The 21,995-nt window shown below is 32.9% G+C and overlaps 1 protein-coding gene across 1 annotated transcript in view; it reads right to left on the reverse strand.

Moving 5' to 3' along the window:
* The window catches only part of LOC110995908 (semaphorin-2A), a 188,954-nt gene extending 168,981 nt beyond the window's left edge, over window positions 1–19,973 (reverse strand). The window contains exon 1 of the mRNA XM_022263314.2: window positions 19,941–19,973. The gene's annotated coding sequence lies outside the window, so the exon portion shown is untranslated. The remainder of the gene's footprint in view (window positions 1–19,940) is intronic.
* Window positions 19,974–21,995: the final 2,022 nt, after the last annotated feature.

The following is a 21,995-nucleotide window of genomic DNA, read 5'->3' on the forward strand; positions in this document are numbered from 1 at the left end:
ATAAAGGGGATTTTATACATTTGCTGAACTCAACCATAAGTTAGGAATATTTATTTGGTTTTAATAATGGTAATTACACGTAAATTCGCATTTAGAATGTACAGGCTGCCAAAATGGAAACGAATAATTTGCAATTTCATTTACGCATGTACACAAAATTTCTATTTTTGTCTGCACTCTGCGTTATGCAAATGAGCAGGTAATTGGTTTAAAACGCGTGTTTATTACATAGCTTTTATTGGGGTTGTATTTAATGCTGTATAAAGTTGGGCTTTCATGTATATGGCTCAACGGAGGGGAATTGAATAGTTACGATTAGACATTTTATTTATTAATCTATTAATAATTATGAGTATTTGGTAAAGACCTAAGTCTTGAAACACATTCTTTTTGAGGAAGAAGAAAGGGTTTGTTTTTACGCTGTTTTTATAATAGTTTTACGGGCAAAACTATAACAAAAACACCCATAGTAAAACCCGGAAAAGTGTTGCGTTCACAATTACAGAAAAATAAAACAGGCTTTTTAGGTTTTCCGTGCAATTGGGTTCAAGGAATAAATAATAACAAAATATTGTAATATTGTAATAATTGACCCTGCCGTCTTTCAGTTTTGCGATTCATTTTTATTTACATAGATTAGAGACGATTACATTGTGTACAATTTTTTTTCATTCTGTTGTATTTTATTAAATACTTTACTGGCTCGAACACACTTAAGTTACAGCTTATTAACCTATTGCAGAGTACATTTTAGTTACAATTATAATAAAATATAAGTTATAAGAAACAAAAGGCTTTAGATTGCCCCATTGGCCAATTTTTAGTCAAATTATCATAAACCTAATACTCAAATTCTCCCATAGAAACACTTCTCATAATTCCAAGCTATTTTAAACCGAGATCTCAAACGAGTGATCCTCTCAATCGACGGTTAATCTCTATTTGATTTCAATTAACGACTCTGATCGGCCGGCCGGACACTATTCTTAGCGGGTTGGCCACTTTGCGCTTCTGATTGAATTGAGATTCAATTATGGTTCTCTACGGTGATTATACAATTGTGTTCATAATCTATAGTTTATTATCAAACAAAATCTAGTTTGAAGTGATTAGAAAATACTTCATATACAATTTAACAAACAAATTCTTAAAAGCTGGCATTGAGAGTGTCCATGGGCGGCGGTATCACTTAACATCAGGTGAGCCTCCTGCCCCCTGTTCTTTAAAAAAAAGAGAAATATTTAAAAAATTCTAGTTTTTAATATTATTGATTTTAAAGTTTGTGATTATGGATGTATAACTACTAGATTGTTTATAATTTTTAATTTTCAACATAACCTAAAATGAAAATGTATAACTTTAGTCATATTAGTATTAATACCTAGGAAACGTAACGTTGCAGGCACTTGTAATGCAAATTATTTTTAGAAGTAAAATGTGTAGTAAACGAAAGCTAGAAAACTTTTATTTCCTGCTTCGAATTGCATTTTAAATACTACTGTATGCTACGCATAGTGCTACGGCGCACATCTATGTACCTTCGCTTATGTTATGTTTCGTAGCTTACAAGGTAGCTTCCGACATATTTATTTATTTACAAAAATACATACACTATCGTTACAGTACTAAGCCTGTACTGTAATGTCGAAAAATAAAAATTAATATTAAACACATAATATACAATACTGTGAACTCACACTGCAAACAATTGAGCTTCCTGCCCATTTGCCCCCTGTTCTATAAAAAAAAATTAAAGATGTCGATCAATGCATACAGATCTGGTCCTTGGTATCGCAAACAACCTTGGCTTTCGCAGTCACATATTGTTGTTGTGTTGTTCACACCCCCGTAAAACTTAAAGCATTTAGTAGGTGAACTCTAAGCCCTGTCTTATTTCTAATTCATTATAGAGAATGGTTGATGAATTTAACTGTTATTATTTTGACTAAAACACGTTGTGTTATTCCGTCAAATTACATTTACGCGTCTGATAAAACAGTTAATTTTTTTTACTGATGACAGTAATTTCACAAATATACCGTTCAAAGTACAATAATCATACATACTACTTATATTTTTAACAAATACCTCTTAATTAAAATAAATAGCCCTAATGAAATGCAAATAATCATTTTACCGCTATGAAATAAACAAATTCTCAAAGTGCCTTGTTCTGAAATCAAACAAAACGTCGACTTAATTGAGATTGACTTAACTTTTACCAGCAATACAGGTTTCGTCTGCACCCATATTGTGTTGATCATAATTATTAATTTAATTCCAAACTACGTGTGGGATTATATTATAGGGCCAATGTCATCTCAATAATCATCTTTTATTTCTAGGCGCGACAGGCAGTCCTATGAGCAGATGCTGTGTCAGTGCAGAGGAATCAGTCACCCACGTACAGAAATTCTCGGAGCAGTGAGATTACCCAGAAGAATTATGAGCTTCCGGAAGGCGTGAGGCTGGCTTACTTAGCCAAGACTTTACGCACAACAGACCTGATGCTAGTCTAAGTGCGGAAACTGAGTTCACCAACAGTTAACGATTATATTGGCTGTAATAATAGATTACAGTTATAACCAATATAATGCGGTAAAAAATCAAATCGTGAATCTTATTCTATTTCAACTGTAATTTGAATGGGTTGTGTACGCCAGCAAAGTTTGTTCAAGCTTTCAGCTGAAATTAATTTGTATTTGTAGACCCATCGCAATGATTTGTGGGCGTTTATTACGCTTAGTCTGCGAATAACTGCTGTGACCTTCTGTGTAACACTGATAATTGAATATTACAATGTACGTTTATACTTTATGGTTTATTTACAAATTATCCTGTTTTTATTATATTTATTTTTTTCCGCATTTTCATGTCCGGAGTACTTAATTACCATTGTTCTATTTGTAACTAAATGTACGAAAATCTAAACTTTGGAACTAATTATTTAAACCTAAATATTATATTTCTGATAATCTATTAGTTTAGTAATTATAGTAAAAATTACAGAAATCAAACCAACAACAAACGATAGCAGTCTTAACTGATGTTGAGTGATACCGCTGCCTATAGATACTCACATTGCCAGACGGGTCCAAGTGCGTTGCCGGCATTTCAAGAATAGATAGGCTCTTTTCTTGAAAGATCCTATGTCGATTTGGTGGTGCGCAGCAAACAATGCCAAGAGAAACGCTCAGTAGTGGATCGACGAACATTGAGGTGATTTGGATGGTTTTTCTAACTCTGCCATGACGATGCCATGATGCCAATGATAAAATTCAGCTGCTAGTCCGTAGGTACGGTAGAATATGCAGAGATATTAATGACGATAAGAGGCAAGTTCTCTTATGAAATTTTTCTTCACTCACGGGACATTTATAACAATCCTTAAAGAAAGTACCCCTCCTGTAAAGCCTTTAAAATTTGAATAACAATATTACTATTAAATAAAGTACATGAAATCTCGCCTGTACAGCAGATTGCGTGCTTATTACAGAGTCGAGCGCGAGTACATTAGTCGGATATCATTGCGATCCTACTTCCAAATGGTCGATTAGAAGTTTTCTTATTAGAACTTCCTCTATTACGACTCCGCTACGTACTTTATCTTGATGGAAAAATCAAAGCAAGACGCTCATGTCTCATATAACAGTTATTCTAGTTTAATATTGTAGTAAAGCTTTCTCGGACGGTTACGTGGAATAAATTTTGTGGAACTTTGTAGTTACTATGAGATTTATTTACAAAACAAAGTGATAGGTAATAAAATCATCATAGTTTATCAGAAATTAACTGTATGTAGTTGTAGAATAAAGACATAAGTTGGACATTTTATACAAAATTTATTGATTGATTGAAGTTTGTTTTATTTCTAGTCTCTTCTTCTTATTTGTTTGATCGCGGTACTTAAGATAGATTTTTTTTAATTTCGTACAGCGAAAACTATTATTATTATTATTATGTATTTAAACACACTAGCAGCTTAATAAGCTGACGCGTATTTTGAGACATGGATAAAAAATCTAATCTATTTTTTAAAGAGTTCAATGATGGTGAACTGATTACACTTACCGAAAGCCTATTCCAGTCGGCCACTACCCGGTTTGGGAGAAAGTTCTTTAGGGAATTTGTCTTATATTGAGTGGTCTTAAGTTTTAAAGAACTACCTCTCAAATTTGTATTTTAAATAAAATAAAGAGCATTAACTTAATCACGATGGCGGTTAAGTATTAGTGTATATCACTTTTCAAAAATAAATCAGAATCACATATACAACCGCTTATAAAACAACATAGCACAATAGTAAAATAAGGAATCATATTTTTATATACATTTTATATGTAAGCCAAACATTTGAAACATCAGAGTTATAACCAATTCAGCCCCTCACTAATCTCGGGCTTCAATAGTTAATTAAAATCAAATTGAGTTAGTTAATCTATAGGTACCTTGTGTTATTAAAATTTATTCATTCATTTTATTATATTTAGAATAACATAACTGGTTTTATAATGCTTTATATTTAAGTCTGTGTATTTTTCTGATTAACACGGCTGAGACTTCTACTTGATATAAAATAGAAATCATTTATTTATTTCGTAATATAATGTATAGCCAAAGATGTAATATATACAAGATGGAACATACAAAAAAAAAGAAATTACCATATACCTAATTCGACTGTGTAATTCCTGTATTTATATTTTATTAGGTACATTCTTTGCGTTAATGGTCGAAACTGAATTATCCCGTATTGGAAACATCACGGGTGTAATCGTGATGCACACCTAGTGAAATAATGATATCCAAACTTTATGTGTATGTGTGTGTATCAATCATTCTCCCAAACAGGTCACCCGGGTAGTTAAGGAATTATCATGTATCAGGGAGGGTTAGCGAACATATTAAATCGTTAAGTGTTTTGATAAACACAGACAGAGGGTGAATCATATCGGCCTCGGGAAATCATGGTTTGAGAGCACGTCCCGATTTAACTGGAGCTGATCTCGATATGACAGCTATGATTTGTGGATGGTGTCATGCTATGTAAAATAATTATCGATCAATCGATTAAAGTTTTTGTTAGTTAAACATTTAAATCCAACATTAAATAGAAATAAATGACATTTCTATTACTCCAATTAATTTTCTCACAGTTTGGAATCTTTTGCAAATATATTGTTTTTCGATTTTTATAAATTATATTATAATATTTAAGAATTCTATAAGTAATAATTATTAAATATGAAATGAAATCGTTTATTTGATATGAAAGTGGTACAATTAGATACATTAATTATAAAAATGCGTATATTCCGCCATAAATATTCCTGATATTAATCTTATTATGTCATATAATTTACAAATATAATGCAATTAATTAATATTTTTGTTTGGTTCTAGATGTTCTACTATAACGCACATTGGCAAACCTAAAAATAAAATCAAAACAATAACAACTCTCCCATTGTTCTCAATTCGTTATCAAAATATTCTGTCAACATAGCTACAGATTAATAATATCAGATTTCATAATTATTCAAAATCTCCTCATTGAGTGCACTCTTGAATTAGCCGTCGACAAAACTTCGCTTATCTTTCGGATTTAGAACTGAACCCTCTATACAAAATAATAGACGGGTTGATGTCGTCATTGTTTGAGCATGAAATTAAAATTGAACGAGTTCACACGTGCGCATCGCCGAGATAAGGGGTTGCATTGCAATCGATTCGCATTTTGTATACTTGCTCTTTTCTTTCTTTGTACTGTATAAACGCGTATGATTTTGTTGAAGCTTAGATGTTTTTTACGGTCACGTTATTTGAATATATAAACAACACAAAGTAACGTTGTACTAAGACTAAGGCCTTGTTAATAGTTTAATTGTTTTAAGTCTCTAAGTAAGGACTAGAGTCCAGAAAAATTCGTAAACCGGACCGAATAAGATACATGCATTCGAGATGTGGAGGAGAATGTTGCAAATACCATAGACTGCAAAAGCAAGATGAATAAGTCTATTCTTAACCAACTAAAGATCACCATAAGACTGGTGACTATCTCTGCTGAGTTTCATAATCGGACGTCGAGGAAGAATACAAAATTCCACTCGTATCACCTCGCCGTCCGCCGTTTCACAACTGAGCGTGGCAAAACTTCCTTAGCATATACCGCTATGTGGAACCAGCTTCCCTTTGAAGTATTTCCGAAGCAATTCGACTGAGGGTTCTTTAAGAAAAGAGCGAACCAATTCATTAAAGGCCGGCTACGCACGAGCCCTCTGGCATTGAGATTGTCCATGAGCGGTATCCCCCTGTTCTATAAAAATTTAAAAAATACAAACGGGTGCTTAGCCACTTTACCCATATTGAGAGGAGAGAACTGAATAGTTTTGACAAGCTGGTAATGGTACGGAGGAGTAGCAGGAAAATACGGGGTCGTCTACCCGTTGGTTTGACCAAATAAAGACTAATTGTCTCAACATCACTGCTGCAGCACAGCTGAGGATAGAGTGGTGTGAAGGCAGAAAAACGTTGAATCAGTTACGGTTTTTCAAGGCATTCAGTAACACTAATTTAATTAGTTAATATACCCTTATTTAAAGTGACATTCTTGCTCAACCGTGGTTTCAGCTTTACGTATAAGCTATAGAGATATTAAGAAAAGTTTTCACTAGCAATGTTTCTAACTGGCCAGTTCTAAACATTTTTATTGTTACCTAGGTATACGTTGATTTTAGTGCTATTTATCAACGTAGTCCATTATGTGGCGGATTCAATTAAATTTATCGATATTGTGGCGTGTACAGTGCCTACAGTGTGGGTGATGGCGGTCATGTATTTGCAAATCCACTGTGTGTTTAGAAACGATTTAATTAATTCAATTTTGACATACGCGTCATTATTTACATTTGTGGTTGAATTTTGTAAAGCGTTATTTTGTTAATGTACTGAGTTCTATACTTAAAATATAAACATGTTAGGTGGAAGAATTAAATTATTTAAGGAATATTTTTTGAATAAAAATAAATTGGGACGGAAGATCAAGTCGCCCATCGCTTCGACAAGAGCGCAAAGAGTCGAGAGACTTCTGTTGAGACCAACGCTGTTGGATTGAGTTAGATCTAATAGTGATTTGTAATAATAGACAGCATAACATTTATTACTAACAAAATACAAATAAAATCAAATCAAGAAATCATTTATTCATATAGGTAACATAATGTACACTTATGAACGTCAAAAAAAAGAAATATTAAATTAATCTCATTTTACATTTACTGCCAGTTCAATCAAGGGCGTAGAACGGAAGAGAAGAACTGGCAATTAACTCTCCGCCACTCTTTTTAATCGCCAAGTTTTTTTACACAACGAATGTAAGGAGCTGCATCCATTACACCATGGTCCGTATGACATCTTGAGTCAGAAAGAATAATAAAATAAATTAAAAACAAAGATTTGTCCTCTATCAGCAGGAGGCATGGTAAAATAGGAGCACGCACTTACATACTCGCGAGAACAACACGCAAATACGTAGTATAAACAACTAATATCACCGCTCACACAGAAACACACAAAAAACCATAATCAAAGGGAAAAAAGAAGTAGAAACATATTTTTTAAGAACCAGATACGTTTTAAGTAATGCGTCTGTGCTGGAACATATAGAAAACATTTCGTTCATCGAATTTTATCATTGTAACTTGTGTTCGAAATACACCATAATTAAGAAGAATATTTCTTCCAAAGACGACATGAAGAATTACTTTATTTGATATAAATTTTTGCGAAACAAACAATATTCGCACAGTGTGGAAAACCTGAGTTAGTCCAGTATAACCTTTTTCTCGGAGTATTGTAGCATCTGTGTGTATTGGCTAATTAGATTACTTACACCGAGTTCCTAGTTTGTACATTGTTAGTTTAGAACTGTTGGATTTATCGTTTAATCTATGTACCTATGTCTGCAAACTTTGTAGTGGTACAAATTGAGTAAAATCTTTTTCAGTACATTGCGCCAAAAATTATTACCATTACTAACTTAAAAAAGGCAATACAATACTTTAATAAGTATTTTTTTGACCTGACTTTTCAGTTAAACTGGTTTTTATCACATTTTTTTTAAAGAAATCTGTTTTGACCTTACTGGGAGCTGGAGTAACATAGAAGTGGTAGAAGTAAGTAGAAGAAGTAACATATAATATTATTGTATACAAACATATTATTCTATATAAATTCAAAACTCCGTTTTATTAAAAAACACATTTATTTACTTATAATGGATAGTTTTTTCATAATGACAAAGTATAATAGTTTGGTTGAGCAGCAGCGAGTTCAAAAGCTACAGTTAAAACTATTGCCTTAAAAAGTACAATTTACATTTGTTAGTACAATTAAAATATAATTATTCGATTCCTCCTATACTTAACCATTTTTTATAGATTTCGTTTCATCAATAATAATTGACCACTCGATTAAAATAATAATGATAATATCTAAACAAAAATAACGGAAAAAGTTTTTCGACATAGAAATAATCGTGGTCTAGCGGAATGCGCAATACATTTAGTACATTTGTATATAACTTTTATGCATTATAATTTCAATCGCTCGATATCCATTCAAGTGATAAGTAATTAAAGTTATACAGTGAGGTTGCGTGCATGTTTCCGGTTTACGTTCAAAGCAACCCCATCATTATTGCCAATCAAATGGGAAATTGGTTTTGAATACTGTTTCAAATGCCAATAGCATCACGGGTGAACTTTATATAAAATAATTTGAATATTTATTTATCCTTTAAGTAATTTTTCTTTAATATTTATATCGTAGAAATATATAAATTGAGTGGAAATACAATATTGTACGGCTTAGTTAATACTACATATTCAAATAAAATTTCGTAAGCCAACATAAACAAAGTCAAAATTCACACATATAGGTATGTAGTAGGTAGGTAGGCACACGGGTAGGTAGGTCACAATGTACACCTTTGAACGTCAATAAAGAAATATACAATAAATGCTTCAAATTTTACATTTACTGCCAGTTCTCAAATTAAGGGCGTAGAGCGGAAGAGAAGAACTGGCAATGAACTCTCCGCCACTCTTTTTAATCGCCAAGTTTTTTTTAACGTGACATTAAAACTTGTTTAACAAAATCCGACGTTTTGAATTCGTTTCAGTCTGTGCAAGGCTCTGTAATAAAAAATTGAGGAATAAATTTAAAATATTTTTACAGATTAATTTAATAGTTACATCATAATGATTATGAAATTTGTCTAAAGTGTATTAAAAGTAAGGTCATTCAACACTTCAACCTGTGCCATGTCTAGACTTTAGTTTTTTATTAACTACACTATTAATCAAAAACTTAGCTACTAATCTACGGTAAACAGTCTTGCATGCAAAAATGCTATAAGGGCAGACAAGTTTAATATGAAAACTTACCAGTTATAACCAAGAGTATACAGAAAATAATAATGACTTTGATTAAAGTTGGCTAATGAGTACCTTTATTTTCAGCAGTCTAAGTTTGAGTAAGCGTGCGTCTCACAACACTGAATTTATGGCACAGGCAGGAGGCTCATCTGATGATAAGTGATACCGACCATGGACACTCACATTGCAAGGGCGTTGCCGGCCTTTCAAGAATTGGTATGCTTCGGAAATACTACACTGAACTACACACAACATGGACTATCTTTGTATATGTGCAAGTAATTATGAGTTTATTTCTATTGAAAAATTACCTTTATAAGAGCGTCAATAAATGGAGATTTTTCGGCTCTGTCTTTTTTCATTAGACGGATTCGGTTCTTACCGGATGTGGGACGGAAGACCGTCTACCGATATTAAAAGAAATATTGTAAAGTTTTACGATTTAAATTAATTACGTGGACTAATTACGAGACATTGCTACATTAATTACTATGACAGATTTGATTGTGGTAAAGTTAATCATAATGACAATTAACTATTTAGATAATAATGTACATAGGTTAATATATGTTGAACATGAAGAAGAACATAATGGTAGTATGTGTACTTAGTAGTAGTACTGATTGTAATTATTTTAATATTTATTATAATAATACAAATACAATTTAAAAAAAATCTAAGTAATATTACTAAGTTATCCTCCTTTTTAAGAATCATTTTTTTATAAAAACAAATAAAGATTGCCCGTGTCTTGCGTAATTTAACAAGATATTTACGACGTCTTCGACATTCATTGTTATATTTCATTCAATATACATAAAACCATAGTAACTGCTAACCTATCAGTAAATAAATTCAAAGCCCTTGTTAAAAGTAAATTAATTAATAAAGCCTTTTACAAATGTGGCGAATACTTAATTGGTCCTAATCCTTGGGATTGATTTGCTCCAGTTCAAACAATTTGTATTAAAAACTTGGCGATTGAAAAGAGTGGCGGAAAGTTTCTTGCCAGTTCTTCTTACCCGCTCTACGCCCTTGACTTGCGAACTGGTTGTAATTTTTAAATTTAATTTGTTTTTTTTTGACGTTCATAAGTGTACATGTTTACCTATATGAATAAAGATATTTTGAGTTTGAACTTATAAGCAAAACCCTCAGGAAGCTGAAAACCCAATAAAACCCCTTTCGTAGCCGAGATTATCGCGTTCAAAGACTGATGCGGCCGGGGACATTCGTTTTATTATATGTATAGAAAGATCGACATTTCTACGTTTCAAAACTATATAGCTTTTATTTCCGGTACTACTGTTTAATAAATATTGTACGTACAATGTTTATTAAACTTGTAATGTTGTCTAGATAGATTTATTGAGAAAATGAGATGCTAATTATCTAATATCATGCATAAGTAATCACGGTATCAATTTCAAAAGTATATAAAATGTTTTACACCATAGTTTGTTACGAATAAAGGGTACCATTGTTCGCGATACCTTGTCATTAGTCACACGCTATTTAGCAGTTAGTACAACATACCTATTTATCAATACCACATTTATTTATACTAATCGTGTTTGGAAATGTAAACGATAGGACTAATTATATTTAGGTCCAATTCATTTATACAAATGTGCGCCGATTACGAATTGTGTTACCAATTCCTAAATAGTAATTCGTAATTCATTAACGCAAATTTATTAGACGTGCTTTGCAAGTGATTTATTTGTAAGTTCTAAAAATAAAGTTTGCATAATGCATTATACAAGAAATGATGACTACTACCACTAGGCCAACACTGCTTTGGTATCTACAGAAAATAAAACCGAAATTCCAATAAAAATATAAATAATTTATGAATGTAAAATGAACGCTTTCTTTCACTAGCTTTGTTTTATTTATTCATAGTACCTAGTATCTCTGTACCCTTGGAGATGAAATTTATTAGGCGAATAATTCATCACCACGTTTTCAAGCGAGAAATGAGGCGTCCTTCTAGAGCTGGTATATAAAATCAATAGAAGAACTAAACTTTGACAATTGTTGGAAACGTTAACCAACCCTAGTTACAATATCGATAAATCAACGACTCTACGCCATTTCGAGTGATAAGTACAGTGTATGAACGTTCGCACCATATTTAATCGTTATCAACCCGCACCAAAGTCTCGCATTCACCGCTCAGTGATTTAGTTAGCTTATCCAGCAGTGAGCTGACTTATGGCACGTGAACTTTAACTTTCTCGGTGGACTGCCTCGTAGTCTAGATTGTTTAAGTACGAATAAGTTTTATGGTTATATTTAGGGCCTGTTTCACAATGTCCGGATAAGTTCGAAATAAGCTTTTTTTTACTTATTGGTAGGACTGTTAGATAGCGCTATTTGTCATGAAATGCGAAGTATCATATAATTAATTAGTGTGTTGCATAGCTATTTAGTACTTTATCCATACAGTGTGAAACGGGCACTTAGTGTTACACATTTGATTACGGCGTGCTCCAAGTATTATGCTCAAATTATTTTACGTGTTTAGTTAATATGACGTAAAACGTAAATAATCTATAATAAAATACTATTGGTAAAGGACAGTCAAAAGATTTCGAAAAGAAAGGTTTTTATTTGGTTTATTTTCAATGGGAACGCATTCAGACGTAACTATGATAAAGTAGAAGCATTCGCAAACTGAGTATTTTTATTCAAAAGTAGCTTCGATATATACATTTTCTTTGGTACGTAAAAATATGATAAATACTCATTTATCACATTTTATTTATTTTTATCATTTTCTCTCTTAAAAACATAATAATAATACTTAATTAGTTTATATCACAGTAAAACAAAACAAGAGTAAAACAATTTAGCTGTTAGTCCCTACTAATGAGTTTAATATTTTTTATTTAAAAAAATCACTATTTAAAGTTATTTATGTACGAAAAGATATTTGGCTCAAATGTTACGAATCATAAAAAATGAGTACCCATAATGTTAGATTCATTTATCGGAAGAAAAAATAGTTTTAATATAGCTGATGACTTGATGTACTTAGACTGAAAAAGTCGACGGCACGTGTCAGGCACAGAAGGCCTATTAGATTGACAAATGATAATGAAACATAAATCCGAGGCCAGACATTTTTTTTATTTGTCTCTCAAGTACGCAGCGGCTAGGGCATTCAGTTTATGAAATAATTATTTCTGCGGCGGATTCAACTCATAAAGCGTGAGAACCATCCGACATAAGGTTACTAAAGAAATGAAAACGCTTTCAAACGACTCGCGTCGCCACTAACAAGGTACTATTGCAATTCACATTCAATTACAAACTAACTAGGAGCCAAGTTCTCTCATTACAGACGCAAAGTGGACGCATTGCTGTGCATTGATGCAAGTAATGCACAGCACAAATTATAAGATAAATTTAAAATCCACTTCCGATTATGCATTATCTTTACTATAATAATAGTGCCATCTCCTTGCGAAGGTTAGGCTTTGGGTCCTTCAGGAAAAGAGCGTACAAATTCTTAAAAGGCCGGCAACGCACTCGCGAGCCCTCTAGCATCGAGAGTGTCCATGGGCGGTGGTATCACTTAACATCAGGTGAGCCTCCTGTTCTATTAAAAAATAAATACTTTGTGAAAGAGTTGAAAGGTTTTTGGTACATCAAGTTCTGATATTATCTCAGATAATAAAGTAATGAGCAGTGTTGGCCTAGTGGCTTCAGCATGCAACTCTCATACCTGAGGTCGTAGGTTCTATCCCCGGCTGTACACCAATAGAATTTCTTTCTATGTGCGCATTTAACATTAGCTCGAAAGGTGAAGGAAAACATCGTGAGGAAACCGACATCTCTTAGACCCAAAAAGTCGACGACATGTGTCAGGCGCTGGAGGCTGATCACCTACTTGCCTATTAGATTTAAAAATGAAACAGATTCAAAAAATCTGAGGCCAAGACCTAAAGAGGTTGTAGCGACACTGATTTTTTTAAAATAAAGTAGTATAATCTAATATATAAAAACAAGTCGTGTTAATTACACCACTTATAACTCAAGATCGGCTGGATCGATGTTAGTTAACTCTCACAGTATAGACACATTTAATACATTAATAATTATGATTTTTTTTTCTACTACTTTCTTACCTCTACATTTAACGAGGGCCAAAGGTTAGACAAACTAATCCCATATAAAAAAATAATTTCTAAAGATTTCAGTTCCCTAATCATTTAGTTTCATTACCATGTAAGATAATAACTCGGCTTTGGTATTGATTTGAATGCAGTCTGAATCATTATCATTACGCCATCATTAATCATGTCGAAGTCAACCCTTAGGTACCTGGACGCATTCATGCGTGCGCCCTTGCCTTATCAGCGCCGGGATGGATCATGGACCAGACCCAGTCATGTTAATGTCTATAGCGAGATGATAGATAATATACAGTTGTTGTGTATCTTCTATTATTACTCTATATATAATCTGGTTATAAAATGAAACATGGAGAAAGAATCGGTATAGTGACAGTGCGGAATCTCATTCCTGATCGTAGCTTCGAATTCTGTTTGTATAAATGTCACAGTGAAGTACTTGAATCAGAGTTAATTGAATCTCTAGACAGTTAATTAAAGATCGATAATCAATAAAGTCGCCAGCATTTTGATTTAAATAAAGCAGCGTTAAAAACGTGATGATCACTTACTTGCTTATTAGAAATAATGATTACGAAACATGTTTTGAAGCCCTACTGACTTTTATTAGCTCAATTTATTTAAAAAAATATTTTATTCTTTTTAATAATGTGTAATTCATTTCATTGAATTCAACAACAAAAAAATTAAAAATATTAACAATAGAAAACTATAACCTTATCTTATTCCAATTCCACGTACTAAAGCTATATTTTACAAGGATTTCCCATTATTCAAAGTCTTCGACAACGAAGAGGTTAAAACATTTTAAATTGCTCTCTAAAATCTGCTCCTAATATAATATTCACGGATCTTTCCGCAATTTATGGGGTTCTAAATCCATGCTGTTTGCGCTATCTATTCCGCTGTAGACCATTGATATTCTGCATACAAACCGGGCCTGATTCGATTGGCTATGAGCCCAGTTATTAAATCAGTTAGACAAACAACAAACACCTGTGCATCGTACATTGCCGCTCTTACATGTTAAGTTCATAACAATACATGAATTAATAACATTAAGTGATAAACGTGATAGATTCTATTGACAATACAATCGCTTATTGTATGCTTGAAATGTTGCGAAGATCTTGAAAATTTTACTTTTAGTAGCTTTAGTCCTCATTAACATGTTTGATGTTAGCATTAATAAAATACAAAGTATAAAGGAAGATGCTTATCCTGATAACGAGAAGAATCTTAGAAGGTAAAAGACGTAGTAACATACACCAAAGTGGAAATGGCCCAGTTAGTAGGAAAAAGAAGGGACGCCCACGAGAAACTTTCGAAGATGGTATAAAAGGTATAGCGGGAAAAAATTGTTAAATTTGTGTCCGTTCAGTTTATTAAGTTATATGTAAACTAGTTAGGGAAATAGATAAATTTTACCATACTATTAACTGTTCATAACTTAGCCATAAAACCTAATTGGCTGTTTGGTTAGAAACTGCTTGAAGGAGCTATAAGAAACGGTTCCGATTAAATGTAAACTTGATATAATCTTTAGCCGAATTAAGCAATTGTTAACTCATAATTAGCGACTCTGAGTACGGCCGAATATCAAAATCGTGTCAAACGCATGATTATTACATTGGATAATAATAATCAAATTAATTAAGATAGGCGGAGATCACGTGAGAAGCGGCAGTATTAACTACATCAAATCATAATAGTGCATTGTAATTGAGTTGAAGCTATCTGATAGAGCGGTTACATTAGCTTGATTTAGGCTATTGCAATCACATTAGTTTACAATAGTTATTGAAAATTACAATAACTAATGGATATAAAAGTGTGATGACGAACTCTCAGAATAATATATTTAATTTATAAATTGCGATTTTATCAGTTTCATTAGTTCTCGTGTAAAATGGGTTACAAAATAAAATAAACGCAAAATTGCTTTGCAAATTAGCTCTATCCTAAGACGCCTATGTTGCAATTACGTACCAAATGTAAATGTATTGTATAAAAAAAAACATTTAATTTGTATAGGTTATACCAGGAAGGTATTGGTACGCTATTTTGAGGATAATAAAAGTATTTTTACGGAAATACTAGTAGACAGAAGACTGTAACTTAGACCTCTTTTGCAGGACACGACAAAACTGCCATAAATGTAAAATGATTACATTTATGGTGCGGTAGTAATTCTGTAAATTTTGGATTTTAAGATACTTTTACATTAAGTTTTGAATGTAAAACAAAACGACGCGTTTACTAATCATGAGGAATTTAAACTATAAAAATACCAAGTCAAACTCTTTAATCTATTATTGTGTGTACGTAAAGTTAATTAAAAAATAAATATAATAAAGAACAGATTCGTAAAAACCGAATTTATAATTTACAAAGTGGGCTTTAAAATCGCGTGTGAATTGTTTTATATATTCATGTATTTATGCAGGTAAAATTTAAAGTACATAATTGAGATTTCAACTAAAAGCATTTACAGAATAATTATTTTAACAAGTTAAAAGCTTACAGTTTTACACCAAAAGGGACGTGACGTATTCATAGAGTTAAGTACTATTTCCCCAAGTAACTTCCTTTTTCATCGCTTTTGTTTCAAATTTTAGTGGATTATTAAAACTTAGTAATTAGCTATGTTTACCAACCCTTTTACGGTACAAAATATTATATAATATGCTTAAATTTTTTAGTAGGTAACTCCTTGGTACTTAAAATAATATAATAATACCATTGAGACATTGGAGGATAATATGAAAAGTATTTTGGAACCGATTCGACTTTGGGTCAGACTCCTTCAAGAAAGAAGCGTTATGGGCCAGCAACGCATTTACGAGCCTTCTTGTAATGTGGGTGTCGATGCGGCAATGTAATGTAGGATAACTTAACATCAGATGAGCTTTCTGCCCGTTTGCCTCCTATTTCATAAAAAAAATATTCGCTTGATGATAGCGTCAGCAGTTCTGCAGACTAATATGCTAACCAGTTGAAGGCAGCTAGGTATAGGAAACAATTGCAACTTTTGTGCAATCAAAAGCTTTTTAGTTTAACTTACTTACAATTTGCACAGTTAAAATTTGAAAATTATGTTTATAAATATCGAAATGAGTGTTGCATGATAAATCTTAATAAAACTGAATTGACATAATACAATTAAATAAGAAAATCAAATAAACAAGAAAACTGTTTATGTTTGTTGGATACTAGTTATAGTTAATAGTTTTGTAACCATAGTAACAAAAACAATACTTACTACGTGTTTTAAAAAGGTTCTATATTTTGTAAGTTTAATCACATGACTTCCAAGAAAGAACTTTATATCTCTCCGTAAACCAGTGAATCAACAAACTACGCTAGGGGACCCGATTTCAAAGTAAATAACGTGAAATGGATAGGTCAACAAAGGAATAATACAGTCAAATTACGATCATTACATCATTACATTACATCGCTGTAGATATCAGTGTAATTACGATTGACATTTATGAAATTTTTATTTTGTATTTGCATTGTATCTTATAAAATATATATAAATCTAAGCCCTGAGTAGTCTTGAAGGTCTCTAAGTTGTATCAGTTTGACAATACGTCTACTGCCAGCTGGTTCCACTAACAAAGGGTGGGCGACAGAAAGTCAAATGGCAGGCGACGAAATAATGTAGTTCATGATAACTGCGATCGAAGATGCCTAGGGCATCTACATCTCTATGCAAAGCTTAAATATTAAGCTAATCAGATACAGACTCCTCCTCGACGATTATAGAGTCGTTGAAAGCCGTCAAATGGGTAGGTACATTAAAATGAGGGTAGTAAAAATATAAGCATTCAATCAACTACTGAATGGCATGACGAAACCGTGTGGAATTCATAATTGTTTGTATACCTAATCATTTTTCTGTGACCTAAAAAATAAATTTCATCGTACCCGCCATGCTTGATAATTGTCTCAAGTCAACATACTAGAGCCTAGAATTTAATACTGTGTTTTTTAAGACTACCTGCAGAAAAGTGTCGATTGAAACTGCCTTCAATTTCATCAATCAATACTTCAAATCGCGCGTTCCATAACTTGCAGTTTCGGTTATACGTCAGGTCTTATATCAAATAAGTATGATCAGAAATAAATAAACTGGCATAATTGACGTGCAATTGTCCCTATTCACCAAGTGTCAAATTACACGTTCGAATTCAGGTTGTTTTCATCGCAACCGTAATAACATAGGCGCGGTGACCGATAACATCTTTGAATGGGGTGTATTCATGACTGGCGTCAATCGATACAGCAAGCTATGAATATTTGAAGCGTTTGAGTTCGTCCGCACCATCGGACCTGTCTAATTGAAATAGTCGCGTATAGCCATAATAATAGGCTTTTTTCCGACGGTTAAATTTAGTTATATATATATTATAATATATAATACTAACACAAGATCTCATGTTCCATGCAATACACATGCCGAATTTCGAGTTAAGCCTGTTTTCACATCACCTAAACAAGGGCGAGGCTAACACTGTCGCGATGGCGCAAGCCAAAGTCTGAATCTTGCAGGAGACTTGTGCGGGAAAAAGCCCAGACCAGACCTACGTTAACCATAGCACCCCGAGCTGGCTAAAGGCGCTTAAAGCTAAAAGCGAGATTCCATTAATAACATTATCAAAATATCCTAAAAATTAAACTGGAAATAGATTCTGAGCGACAGGTAGAGACTGGCTACTTCTTGCAGCATTCACCGATTTAGTCGTAGAATACCAAAACATGTAAGCGCATAATTTAAAGTTAAATAGTTCATTTACATAAAAAAGCTAATGAGAACTTATATACCAGAAAGGAGTTGGTACGCTATTTTAAAGTGCTGATATAGTATTTGAAAGGAATTTGTAGACAGCAGACGGGTTCCATCGTTATTGCAGCATACGATAAAACTGCCTAAAATATTATTTGAATTTCCAAAACCCTCCAATGAGGTAAATCGGGGCGGAATCGGAACCCATAGCAGGCAGACACTTTCCTATGTAATATAAGGCCCATACACACGGATGTTTGAAATGTTGTGTCTAAACCCTCACTATAAATTAAAAAAAATACCCAAACAGCAATTTAAAATCAGCGTAAATGCGTGAGTAATTAATTTCGTAAAGCTATACAAAGGACCCGTTATGAAATATTTTGCCGGGTATTTCCGGGGCGTTTTGAAAAAAAAATATTTTTTCACGAGGGAATATTTTTAAGCCGAACAAACAATAGGCAACACTCGTTTACGCACTTCTAAATTACGCAGCAATTCGAATGGAAAATGAAATGCTTGCTTGCGAGCCATTAAGCAATTTGATGTTAACACTCGTCCCTCATTTTCCTGTTACCGCAGAAATTGTACAATTTACTTGCTTTAAAATGGGGTAGCGATAGACCTCAGAAACTGCAAACCCTGATGTGTCATTAAAGCCTTAAAATAACTAATCCACCAACAGTACTACCTTACCCCCACCTTCATAGAGCATTATTATTTAGAACCATGTTTGTTGGTGACAAGCCGTTTAAGTATTACGTAAGCCCTTTAGGGGAAAGGGGGGTTTTTGATTTTCTTATTTGGTGATTACTCCAACAGTAATTATTTACTTTTTTGCACATACATATATATTTGTACGTTTAATACTAAATGACTTTTCAGGATACCGTTTAAAATTAATACGATTATGTGCTTTTATTTTTTCGATTTCTTATTAACTGCCAAATACCCAACAGCGAGAGTCAAATGTCAAACGTCAAAAAAAGCTTTATTTGAAACACAAAACACGTATACCAAAGACTATATAAATTCCCTTCAATTACCATTGATAGCGGTCTGAATCTTTTTATCACATCAAGTACCTGTCTCTGGCTAAAGACTAAGCGGAGTTTTTTAATCAAACACATTGCAATCCGTCAATTGGCGGCACTGACTAAAACAAAGCGATAAATTAAGGCGGGAAACGGGAGGCGAACGCTGGCTCGTATTGAAAGATTTACTTCCTCTGTTTAATTGCAATAACAGCTAGGCACGTTGGTATCGTATTTTTCTCTTTACACTTTACCTCTTATTGCCTTCGGGCCGTTAAATAAATTTATGATGCCCGACCAAGTTCAACCCACCTCGACATTTGGCGGTAAAATTAGGTGAAAATGGGAAAAGACGAAATTAGCTTGACTTTAGCACATAATTCCGCTGGTCAAAATTTCTCTTTCAAAAGTTTCGCTGACCACTAGGTTAGTTTTCCATTAGGCCTACCTGTCTGAGTGGTACACAGGTTGATGGACTGGACCCGAAACTTTAGTGTAAAATTTGTCCAGATTTAATGTAAAAACTCGAACTCACATTAGCGTTCCTTTAAAGCCGGCAATCTAATCTGAAACAAGAAACAAACACATCTAAATAACAATGAAATTGTAATAAAAAGTTGGAGCACGCGACCGAAATTGTACGGGGATGTTTAACAAATTATAATTTGCGACTTGAAATTTATTTCATATTAAATTGGATATTACATTTCGTTCTGTATAGCCTAGTGACGGATTACTTAGCATTCGAGTGTTCGATAGTTATGTATTTTCAGTGAGTTAGCAATCAAGAATATCGCCATGAGAAAATCTGTATACATAGTTTTTAAAATCTAATTTATCAAGCACACGATATTAATTTCCTATAGAAAGTAATCGCAAAAATTTTAAGACAATAACATAGAAATCTTGTATATGTATCTTATATTTTTATATACATTTTTGTAAACTTTTAACCGATGTATAATATTTTTATAAAAATATCAGTTGTCTATAATTTATCTAAATACCTACATAATTTTTTATTTATTATCTAAATACTATCTAAATTTAGCGCCTCCATGACTGTTAGCTACACCGCTCTCTTTGCTCTGTGAAATAATAATAGACAGTTCGTTGTAGTCCAAAACCCATTTATTACCCAAAAGAAAATCCACTATTGTAACAATTTTAATCAAAAAACTTAATCTTATTATCTATATATTGCTGAAATTTAATCGAAGCTATGTCATTGTGATAGAACTCTGAAGATTCAACGAACTGTTTAAAAAAAGAATTTGTACCGGATTTATTATCGTAGACATTTTATAATAAATTATTGGTAAATATATGAGGGCGTCGTTTTTAAATGTTCTATGACACATTTAATGAAATATGAAATTTGAGGATGCTGAATCGTACCGGGCTCCCATGTCGCCGACGGGCGCTAGGCAAAATGTAATTTCCCCCAAATGACCTCTTACGTGACCCAGCGAGGCTTTTATGGAATTATTTTCAACCAACTTTTGCCTTAGACATGTCCAACTTAATAGATGACCCAAACGTTGTTACGATAGAGCCTAATTTAAAGTAAGTCAAAATATTTTTTTAATATTCTATTACAGACGTCTCTTAAAGAAGTATCATTAAGTAGCGTCTGTTCTCAACAGTACAATCTCGCATCTTTATATTCTTCAGTTTGTATCTCGGCGTGGTGATCAGTCAGAAAGTATTGTCGTCCAAAGAAAGGTCGAAGGCACTAGGCCCCGTCGCCGACCAGAGAAGGTTGCCGTAAAACGTTCACGGGATGAGTGAAGAATGACCTCTAATAGGCAACGGTAGAGAAACGGCGAGAAGCGCATCACAAAAAGTCAAACATTTATTCCGATTACGCCACCTAAAATGGCACTTTTGAACGTTAAATAAAATATACAGATGATTCTAGTTGCTCCTTCTAAAAGTTACGCGTGGACAAGAATGGACAAGAAACTTCACACTTACTCTTGTAAAATAGAATTTACAATATATTTGTATATATTAGTTTAATAATGATATGTGAAGATAATGTACTCCTAGAATAAAACTACTACACATCTGCCATTTCTAATATTACTACAACATAGCGATTACGACCGTCTGTCAAGAGTGTACCGGATTAGAAGAGAAGAGAGTTAAATCGCTACTAATTTTTTTTTCTATTTCAACTAAAATAACATAAATTATAAATTGTGCACTAAAATTGGAATAATACAATAAAATTTCTAATGCTGCTAGAGCTGGAAAAGAAAGATGTGATGGTCGTGGAATATATCCATACATTGTGTGGAGTGGACCAGCATCACATCTATGGACAATTTTGAGGACAACAATGTCTGATTATTAAAATAGTTCAAGACGAAGCATGATTGAATACGAGTAGATCTTAATAAGATTAAAATCAAAACCAATAAACAATGTTATCGACATCTTTCGATTTAGTTCAATGTTCGATCAGGCAGAAGTTTAGTTCTTATAGTTCGTAATTATAGTTAACTCTAAGGAGTGAGAAATTGCTTTATCCTACTTAAAACTTTCTTATTACTTGGAAATTGTTCACTAATTTGGAAATTAAAAT

The sequence above is a fragment of the Pieris rapae genome, chromosome 13 (genome assembly GCF_905147795.1).
Source record: "Pieris rapae chromosome 13, ilPieRapa1.1, whole genome shotgun sequence".
Lineage (NCBI taxonomy): Eukaryota > Metazoa > Arthropoda > Insecta > Lepidoptera > Pieridae > Pieris > Pieris rapae.